The 11,111-nt window shown below is 39.8% G+C and overlaps 1 long non-coding RNA gene across 1 annotated transcript; it reads left to right on the top strand.

The window, feature by feature from the left end:
• The first annotated feature begins 729 nt into the window (after positions 1–729).
• Positions 730–6,422, top strand: LOC124291721. The gene is made up of 3 exons (XR_006902267.1): positions 730–864; positions 3,397–3,512; positions 5,013–6,422. It is a non-coding gene; the product is annotated as an uncharacterized LOC124291721 (long non-coding RNA).
• Positions 6,423–11,111: the final 4,689 nt, after the last annotated feature.

Here is an 11,111-nt window from a genome sequence, read left to right as displayed (position 1 = left end):
TCAGAACAAAGCCTAGTTTGATAAAGGATCGCGTAAGAACATGAAGAGTCGATCTTTACATTAGTTCTTTTTAAAACAAACACATATATAATACGAACTTTACAACAATAACCTACTTTGTCTGTACGGTGGTGAGCGGTCACCGCCAGCGATCAAACTTGTTGCCACACAGAATCTGAGAACACTAACTCTACTATGTCCCAGTCAAAGCCGGTTTCATATTTGATTTAAAGTTTAAAAGGAGGCACACTTTATTCCAAGCACCCTTATGAAACGATTAAAAGTTTTAATATGAGTTTCCGAGACCCGACACTTAAAATAAAGTAGAACAACCTTCAAAGGCTCATTAGGTCAGTGGTACAAATCTTTCAAACCGTGGTGCTTTAATCAACACCTTTTAACTTCGTCCGGCCAGTTTTCGTCTGTCTCAAAACTATAAACAAATGGTCAGCCGAAACATAACAGCCACGCAAAGCTGGCAGGAGAAAACTCATCTTGAGAAATTTTCACATCGCATGATGCAACGCAACATTGAACGTGCCTCTTGCCATGGTCCCGCTGTAAAACCATGACGTCATATCTCAAGCCGAACCTCGCCGGCCCGCTCTACTTGAAGCTGATTGGTTAACAGCAAATCCAGGGCCATCCCATCTCAACGCGTGTTTTCTTCGTTCGCGCCTACTCCGGCGAGGATTTCCCCTTGCCTCAGTATATAAAGGCAGTAAGCCGACAGGTTTGTCAGTGTTCCTTGAAAGCTTGTTTGAGACACTTTCTAAACCTATTGTGATAAAGCATAAAAGCGCCTTCGGACTTACTACAGATTTGAAGATCTTTGAAGGATTACAACAGAAGTTTATATTTTGTGTGAGTATGCATTCACTCTCTTTCTTTTTTAAATTAAGATTTTCTCGCTTTTATTTCATTTAAGAAATAAAACTTTTCTTTTGTGGAGTGACGTGCTTAAGGTAACATCCATCTTCACGTGTTTTAAATCTAATATTTTCGTAAAATGTGGGCTATACCATTATTTTATTTCATTACTTTAATTCACATTTTCAAAAGACAGCAAGAGTCAATAAGGTGAAAAGTTGCCCAGTTAGTCTGCTGAAAGCAGGGGTTTGATTGACAAGTAATCATTAAGCTGACTAGTCAAAAGGATTTCCTTTTTATCAATTCAATGGTTTGTTTTCAACGTCAAGGAGATGAGATGTGTCAGATTTACAACTTGAGCCGCGAGTGTATTGATAAAGTAATTTCTTTACTACTTCAGTTTTGAAAATATCGTCAATTAATCTAATTGCCCTGACGAGTCTATAATGGTATATATCGACTTGTCTGTGTGCCCTACTAAGTGATATGGTTATCGGTAGATTTAATGTCTATGCTACGTGCTGCACCATGGATAGCGCTGTTTAACTTTGCAATGACTTTGAAGTTAGCACAGACGTACATGCGGAAAGATATCTAACTGGTAATTTCAACGCCTCATTTGTTTGTTTGAAGCTGGGAGTTTCATTTTGAGCTGAAAAAGTAATATATTTCGTTCTTTCAATTCAACTATATAACACGCCTCGTTAAAGAACGTGATTGACATTTGAGCTTGTCTATTTCACTCCACGTGGTGTTTATGCTATGTCTGCATCTGAACGATATGAAGTGCATTCGTCTATATCACCGGCAATCATGTCTATATCAGAAATAGGTGACATTTATTACAGTGGGTGGTACATTCAGTGCAGGTGCGAGCCCTTGGTTTCCGAGTATATTTGGAGAAACTGTATATATGCACAGAATAGATTTTCAGAGCGGCTTGGTAGTCTAAATTCAACTCACTGACAAGCGAGTGAATGGACAGGGTAATGCTATCTGACGTTTGGCGGAACTCGGAAATGCAGTGGAGTTTATTTCAGAGGGGGGAGTTTGTAACAACAGTGTGACAGGCGTTGTACATTTCACCGGCTGCATGATGTAGCTCGAAGGCTAAGTTAAAACAAACTGATGATTGACAGCAAGTGGTGGCTATTGCACTTGCTGCAGTCTGCCAATGTTCGGTTACGAGGGATGTTTCAGTAATAGGGGTGGGGGTGGGTCAGTTATGATCCATCATTTTTCTGTTGCTGAGGCCCTTTCTAATAGGTTTCGCGCATAAAAAAAAATGTCTGTTTAAGCGAGAGACATTTATTGAACCATTCATTTCAATTTCTTGGCAGACATTTAAGACAAGACCGGTGAGAGATTAATATATGTAATGTTAACAGTACATATTGATTGATATATATAGTGTAAGTATGGGAGCCGCGAACTTAGCGACAGTGATATGCCGCACGTCTCGTGCATCAGCTGTCCACACCGCGTGCACGACCTGCAAGCCGAGTGCATTTCAATCAGAGTGATATTGACATGCAACCAACACCACTGTATTAACAGTTTAAACAGCAGTGTGCAATGCGGTTTTGTACAGTCATATCTTTCAACTAAGAAACCAATCGAAATATGTCACGTTGTCACGTTTTGAAGAGCTTCTCAGTTTCTAGGTCATTATCAAGGAAATTGACCTTGTGTTTGAGACGTTTTCAGGCCTTTGTGTGAAAACGACATGCGGCGTGCTGATTTCTAAAGAACATGCAAAAAATGAAATACATTGTTTTTCGTGTGCGACTCAGACCTGCTTTAAGCATTTAATGACATGCGTGAAACATACTGTAAAATAATCATTATAAATAGTCGAGGGACGTGTGTCAGTGTGTTTCAGAGACTCACGTTATAATGTCACTATGATATTGTACGTTTTGTCGAGAACCGTTTCTGAACAAATCATTGTAAGCGATACTTCATTCGACACAAACAAAAGTAGAAGAAAATGTCTGTCATTGAAACATTTGCAACAGATGTTTGTCGCGTCGACGACATGGAACTAACAAACATGGAGTGAGTGTGGCGTGATTTTTGGGGACCGAGGTAGACTGTGCAACGTGGCCAAACTCCAATTTGAAAAATGCGAACTGCCTAAAAGAATAGCTTTCTCTCGCTGAAAAAAGCAAATATCTAGGGTACATGTTTCTTTTACATGTATGTCTTCAGAGGCATGTCGTTTTACAAATCGCAGCACGCATGTCATATGAGAGTCAGGCAGTTCTATAGTTTGTGCTTCTTTACCCTTCAGAACCCAGTCAGTGAAACAAAAAAATGTGTTAATGTGTCTGTTTCGTTGATACATGTTTCCGATAATGTTTCTTACCAACAGTTCAGATTGTGGCAGTTTATGTGGAACATCTACTGTATGCATGTGTGGGGTAAAAAGTAGTTCGACCCGAGCTGTCAATTGAACCGTTGCGGATGATGCAACACTTATGTTGAATACTGCCCGTCACTAATGTGTTGGATCTCTCTCCACAGGCACAGTTTTAGTCGACACACGAAGCAGTAAAGATGTTCTGGCCATCACCCGAAGAGAGCGTGAACGTCAACAGCGGCGCCAAAACGCACAACATGTTCCAAGCATCAATGTTTGGGTGGGTACCTCTTGTTTTCTTTGGCTATTTAACAAACGCATCTGCGCCACCAGGTTTAAGAAAGCGTACAGCGTGTGGCCATGTGTCTGGAATAGAATTTGGATGTTTTATTGATAGTTCGATTATGTTTTCATTGGAGTCGTGTAAGCCAAAATTTTCAGCATAATGTTTTTCTTTCAAAATATTTGGGTAATTAGTAAGACGAAGACTTTCGGTTAAGGAAATGACGGATTACATTCTTTCAATAATGCCAAATATATGCAATGCGAGCAAAGTGGGTTATTACATCCCGGCAATTACCATTTGAAGCGTATGTTATGATAAGAAATATTCTTTCAAATGGTTAATCGTAGCAGTTCATGCGCGGACGTCATAGAAGACAATTACCCCCCGACCAATCAGATAAGGTTATACGACAGGCCAGAGATTGAGCATTCAAGTGGGTATAATATATATGGTCGAGACACCCCGCTGTTTGTGATAAGATATGAAACAGGGAGAGAATTTAGATCTGGTTTAGCTAAGTTTTGTCTAGGGGCATGCGGGATAATGTATTACCGCTTAGTCAGGCAGGGTTTGGTTAATTTGAAGAGTTAACTGTAGATGTGTAGCGCGCTAAACGACGTCCATTTATCTAGATATACAGATGGCGATTATAGTTTTATTTATCAATGTTGATCGACACAAGATTTGTCTCAATTCTGTTTAGAATTGGTAAGGGATGAAAAAGATAACTAAATGTACACAATATATGACTGTGGTATAACCCCAAGCCAATTTATCAAATATGTTATTTTCGGTGCCTCATGATTATAACATGTCCCCCTTATATGGTTGGTGTTTTGTAACTGTGAGCACAATGTCATAAGCAGACTGTCCGGGTCATTGTGTGTGAGACGAATTTGTGTGAACAAGTTCAGCTTTTGGATCAATGTGTCTGATAATGTACATGTCGACAGAACACACGTCATACAAACAGTAATTTATCTCAGTTAAAGTGTAGGTCAAATATGACAAGCCGTTGACATATTTATGAAACATGCCCATGTAGGCAATGTGTTCCATCACGTACATGTTTCAGCACGGAGGGTGTACTGAAATATACGGTAGTGCATGTTGTTGGAAATATTTGGGTCAGATTTGTTTGCATAATAGTCAAGTCCTTTTCTCAAAGCGTCCCTGGTGCATGTAACTGGGACACTGTACTGGTGCGGTTTAGTTTCAAGAGGTGAAAGTACAAAGCCGTGTGATATATACATGCCACATGCACAGTCCAGACGCCCATGTCAGTTTCATGTACATTTCTGTCAGGAAACGGAATACATGTATCTATCATGCAGCAGAGGAAACACATGTTTGTCTTCTTTTCACAAGTTACGAGTTTTCACTTCTGGCGATGTTCCGGGCGTCTGGTAGTATAAACAGACATATTCCATGTCAGTTAATTTGCAACATGCATTTTATCAAAATAATCTTATATTTTTATATATTTTTTTTCAGAATGAAACCAGTCATCCCAGACCTGTCAGTTTCTGTTGATGATGCTCAAAAGGCCCAACTGGTCTGCGCAGTCGCAGCGGTCACCTCACACTTCGTCCATCAGTTTCTCAAGGTGGCTGTAAATTTAAACCAATCGGGAGTCGCCTTACAGAAGCTTGCCTGCCAGCCAATGGCATCGGAGATAGCTTTATGGAAGCATCATGAAAGTGTTGGATAAGACTTACCTCCTTGTTACGAGATTAATATGATATTCGTCAATATCTCTGTTCAAAAACTGAAGACTGTGTTCATCCTAATATACATACAGAAGTCAGTATAATCAGTGACGACCAAGATGGACAGGGACTGTCCGCTGTCCGCCATCATCTACTTCGTAAAGTCATCTATTTATTCCGGGGAGTCTGGGAGATGACCAATGACAGCGTGAGAGACAGTTGTTGATAGCATCGACCCACGAAGTCTGTTCCCACTGCAATGGGGAACTATTCATGTTCATTTCACATTTGTCAATATTTGTGGTGCTATAGCTGAACTTTGAACTTTGAATTCATTTCATGGCATTACGACTGAGGATGGCCCTTTCAGATACCTTTGTTCAAATGTGATAAGAATATTCTAAAATAACACCGGCTACTTATTAAGTTTAATTTCACACTGTTGACCAAAAAGTGTTGTCAGTTTCAGCAAAGTTTCTGTGATATTTGATACGTTTTATGTCGTGTACTGCTGTCGTATGGATAAACGAGGGTTCCCTGCATGAACATAAAGCCTATTATGGAGACTGGATCTGGAAAAGAATCAGTATTAAAAATAAATTTCCCTTAAGAATAAATACCATGCTATTAATTAAAAACAGAATGAACTGATAAGGTAAATGACCCTCGTTCATCCATATTCGTACAGTTTTGAACGGTTACCGCAAGGATTCGATACATTTTCCTAGTCCGAAAACTCACTTATCCGGACAGGCGGAAAATCATTAGTGCGGCGTTTGTCTATAACTGTTTGAAAAAGATCAGTGTGGATAAGCTGTTCGGTTAAAAGAGCAATATCTTGGATCAAAACGTTTGTTTCGTTTGAGAAACATTTGACATATTGTCAATAACAAAAATACAAAGTGAAAAGTAAATGTATTCTGACTGGTGTTAATTTCATGAAATCCACAGATCTGATATTTACATGTCTTTTTGTCTCATTGAACAAATCTTTGATGTTTTGTCAGAGTTGTCTGTCATAATAGCCACATGTGTCCAGTACATATTATTTAAGACGGCATTGTTCATTTCATTTGGTGTTTCGTCCGATCATGTGAAACGTTATTTATGTATATAAAATAGCATCCTCATAAAGGTCACTCTAGAACGGTCATTTTATTTGTAGAACATGTTTTCAATAAACACATAAATGACACTCCTATGGTTTTGTTTTATTGGATGTCTTTAGTAATAAATATACATGTTCCAGCAGTACGTGGAGCTTGGTGCAAATGAACACTGGATAGATAAGTTGTCAGTGTTAAAGCTTCGTTACTCCGGGATATCTTCCCATTTCAAATTGACACGGCGCGTTGTTACTGTGCACGTGGCAATATGCCTCACTTACTCACCACATGATTATCAAATGAAATCATATCTAAAGTGCAGTGGGGTTGCCTAGTGGTTATTGCGTTCAATCGTCAGGCCTAAAACCTGTGTTCGATTCCCGACATGCGGACAATCTGTGAAGCCAATTCTGGTGTCTCCCGCCGTGATATTGCTGGAAAATTGCTAAACGTGGCGTACATCTAAACTCACTCATTCACTCACTCACTCGATGAACGTACAGCACCATCCCCACTTACCCAGCTACATTTTCCATTCGGAGACGTATTTGGATATAAACCCTGGATCCATTTTCCAGGAAGCGTCGTTTATATATTTCAAACAGGATACCTCTAACTACTGGGTTAACATCAGCAATATATTTTTCTATCGAGAATGTAACTTTAAAACTGCATCCTCAAAGTACAAGCAAACCTTTGACATATTTAATCGGAAAACCATAATAAATGATATGGTAGCTGGAAATAGGTTTTTCCTTATCAGAGTTTCACGGCTTTTGTTTGGTGACGGACGTACCAAGTGTGGTGTAGTGGTGATACCGTCGCTAGGGTCAATAATGGAAAATCAGGGTAACTTCAAGGGACAACTAATGTTAACTGCTTGTCATCCAGACCGGACAAACAGGAAACTGTGATAGTGAATCGGTACTTGTTATAATGGATGGGAGATATGACGTTCTGGACGAGTATGATGCAACCCCTTGGTGTTTTATCATATGGTCACAATCAACGACGGCACAGCGACGGGCTGCCGCTGACCGATTCTAACCCACATCTTCACGAGTCAAAAGAGATGTTAATAAACAATACAAATAACAATACAATAACACAAGTACTGTTTGGTTACGTTCCGTCCGTGACAGGTTGTCTATGATACATCATACAATCCATAAATGGCTACAATGTGTGTGAGGCCCATGTCCGTAGTCAACCCGTGATATTGCTGGAATATTGCAAAACATCGGTGTAAATCCATACTCTCCCTCTCTCTCTAAAACATCATATAAACCCTTGCAGTAACACTACGAGTGAAATTGAACAAGAAACACCTATGACCTATAACCTACGAACCCAACATAATTCACCATTTTATAATGGTCTTGGGCTTTGGTAGACTGACGCTTAGTCTTTGAATATATACAATAATTCCTTTCAAATCGAAAAGGAGTCGAAAAGGAGCCTTCGTGAAATGGGATGTGATGAAATGCAGACTTTAGAATTTAGGGCTTTAGCATTGCTTAAAGGGCTGGGCGGAAGGGGAGATAATGAGGTTCAGGGACTGTGATACAGACTAGAGCTTTGACATTCAATGACACATTATTTGTATCTGTAACAAGCCTTGTTAATGGGTTGCCTTTCGCTGACATTTATTATGCTGATGGGAGAAGTCTTGTCACTTTTATTTCTTTGTTGTTTACTGCAATTCATATAGCGCAGATTGTCTTGAGTAGACAAAGCATTTACTGTTGTGTTAGATAGAGATGGTGTAAGGAGGGAAACTGGGGCCCGTCTATAGATGAACTGAACGTAGCTGGAGCTTGCACATTTTTATTTAGAACGAGTTAACAAACATTTCCCCCTAAATGAAAGATATTGGCTTTTTTATGATATTGCGAATCAGTCGTCACCTACGTTTTATCAGAGAACGTCATAACAAACGTCATCAAAGTGATACATGTTTAACTCTCTGGTGTGAAGAACGTAGGGAGTGCATTGTCGCACCAAGGAGCTCAGTGAAGAGCAGAAATTAACGTAAATCCTTGTTACAGTATAATCATACAGACTTCATCATCAAAGTGATTGTTCCAATGAATATGTTACTGAGAAAAGCTAAGGACAGATATTATACCCATATTACTGGGCTGATCAGTTCACCTTGACCTTCCACCTTCATATTGTTTCACCTTCACCTTGTGTTATCGTTGCCAAAGGAACAGCAAGGCAACTGAGGAACAACTGCAGTGACTGTCTTCGTGGAAACGATATTTATTGTAAGAACATTGCTGATTTGTTATGATTGTTGTAAAAGCAGGACTTCGTCACCTATGAACAGGTTTACGGTATAATATCAACTTGGAACCAGGTCGAATCGCACCAACACAGCATACGAAGGGGCAAAAAGGTTGCGATAGTGTTATATTTTAATCTCACTATGCCTAAACTTGCACGACTACATTCTGCTTCCCACTGTGTTGAAATATATTTTCCAAAAATTATCTCAATTTCAAGATTAAAGCATACGGATGTTTTAGAATTAAAAGCTTGTGCTAACATATTTTTATTTAAAACTGTAAATTTACAACCAAAATTATCTTAAATATAGCTCAGTAACACAGACATATCTTACAACTGTGGATCGGCGCCAACGTCGACTTCGACTGAAAGCAGGAATCAGTGAGCCAGAGGATCCGTATTAAGCATTAGTACATGTAATAGAACTACTCACTTGGTAGGTATCTGAACTCTTTATATACAGGGTCACTGTACTATGGTGGACATTAAGCTACATGACTGCCAAATGAAATCAAATCTAAAGGGCGGTGGGATAGCCTAGTGGTTAAAGTGTTCGATCGATGGGTGAAGCCCATTTCTAGTGTCTCCCGCCATGATATTGCTGGAATAAAACTACACTCGCTCACTCACTCACTTATCACAACATTCAGCGACAAGAGAGTGACTCCGGTACAAATATGTCGGTTCACTAAATGAGAATAATAGCGCGTGAACTATCGGGAATTTTATGTGTCCAGGGCCTAATGCTTCAACACAAATGCATATTTCTTTAGATTTATGTAAATACACGTGACTGCCTAATTGTGTCTGTTCCACTAAATATTTCTGCAGGAATGCATTTGCTATACTAAATCGAGGGCAAGGGACAATGAAGACATATTAGGACATATATCAAATGTGTTCATCTCATCCACAGCTTTCTGTTTTGTATCATTTGTTTTTGTGGATCGATTCCTTTGATATGAATGTCCAAGTTAGGAATCTTAACAATTTACCACGGTCCTCCCTTTACTACGGACCTATCAAAACGTACCTTAATTTCCGTTTATCTCGAACAAAGGGGTGGGTGGTGGGGTAGCCATGTGGTTAAAACGTTCGCTCGTAGCGCCTTAGGCCCAGGTTCGATTCCCTCATAGGTACAATGGGTTTAACCCATTTGTGGTATCCACCGCCGTGATGTTCCTGGAATATTGCCCAACGCGACCTAAAACCATTACCGAATCAATCGAACAAAGGAACAACAGCAGTGAGTGAGTGAGTGAGTTGGGTTTAACGCCGTGCTGAACGGTATCCTGGATACATCACGGCATAGAACCACGAGAGGATGACTTAATTGCACATATATATTAGTTTGGCAAACTTGAATGATTAATTTGAATCTGTTGTCTGAAAGAAAAGCGATGAGCTAGGGAAATTCTAGAAAAATAATATCCTTCATCAGGCGGCATACACTCAGTTTATAACCCTTGTTTCGGTAGCCCATATATCACAACATATTTTTAGAGTCTACTGACAGAAAAGTATCCACTCAAATTGCCTTTACTCTTGTCGGAACTATATATAAACCAGAACGTCACTTAATTCGTTCTTGTATGACCTTCGGAACGGTTTTATGAATACGCGCTCACAATAAATATCCTGCATGTCTGTGTTATCCAGATAACAGAACATACCTGGTCGGTGAACAGTGCACCTGATTAGGATATGGGTTTCAAAGAGACTTTGGTTCGTTTGAACCTGATGTTAGTCACGTCGGGGATATGTAGCAACCTATTTCTTTTTTGTCTGGTGATTTAGTTAAATCCGCACTCAACCGAACCCACTTCTATGTCAGAGCTTTGGGATTTAATCGAGCGGCAATCCAGTGATTGATAGTATGAACATCGATTTCGAACTTGGTTGACATGCATCAGCCTGGAGAACCAGCTCACGACTCCATCAACCCATCTGTCACCACGTACAAGCACGTGTTCTTCCAGGGATTGTAACGGAATACTTGTTTGATGTCTTGTATGACTGACTATATGTGTAGCATCGATACTTCTACCCATTACGGCTATATTGACAATTCAGTCCTCATTAACGTCTCGGAATCAAGAGTGAATGAGTGAGTTTACTTTTAAGCCGCTTTCAGCAATATTCCAGCAATATCAATGCGGGGGACACCAGAAATGGGCTTCACACATTGTACCCATGTGGGGAATCGAACCCGGGTCTTCAGCGTGACTAGCGAACGCTTTAACCACTTGGTTACCCCTACCGGTCCCGGAATCAAGATGATATCGACTATATATGTATATAGACCGACAGATAGATGAACTTTATTACATAGTACTTCTAACAATATTCTAGGCATATACAAAATCGAGTGTTGGCCTGGCCATCTGTGGTCAAAAGATGAGATTCAATGCCAGGTTCAAGGTCACACTTTGAGGCCACCCGATCAACAATTTCGTTGGCTCTTTCGGCATCGGGTAATTCAAAAT

This window comes from Haliotis rubra, unplaced genomic scaffold (assembly GCF_003918875.1).
Source record: "Haliotis rubra isolate DU_JTF1 unplaced genomic scaffold, ASM391887v1 Scf5, whole genome shotgun sequence".
Taxonomy (NCBI): Eukaryota; Metazoa; Mollusca; class Gastropoda; order Lepetellida; family Haliotidae; genus Haliotis; species Haliotis rubra.
The sequence above is the reverse complement of the archived record's forward strand: the minus strand, read 5'-3'. Positions and strand labels throughout refer to the sequence as shown.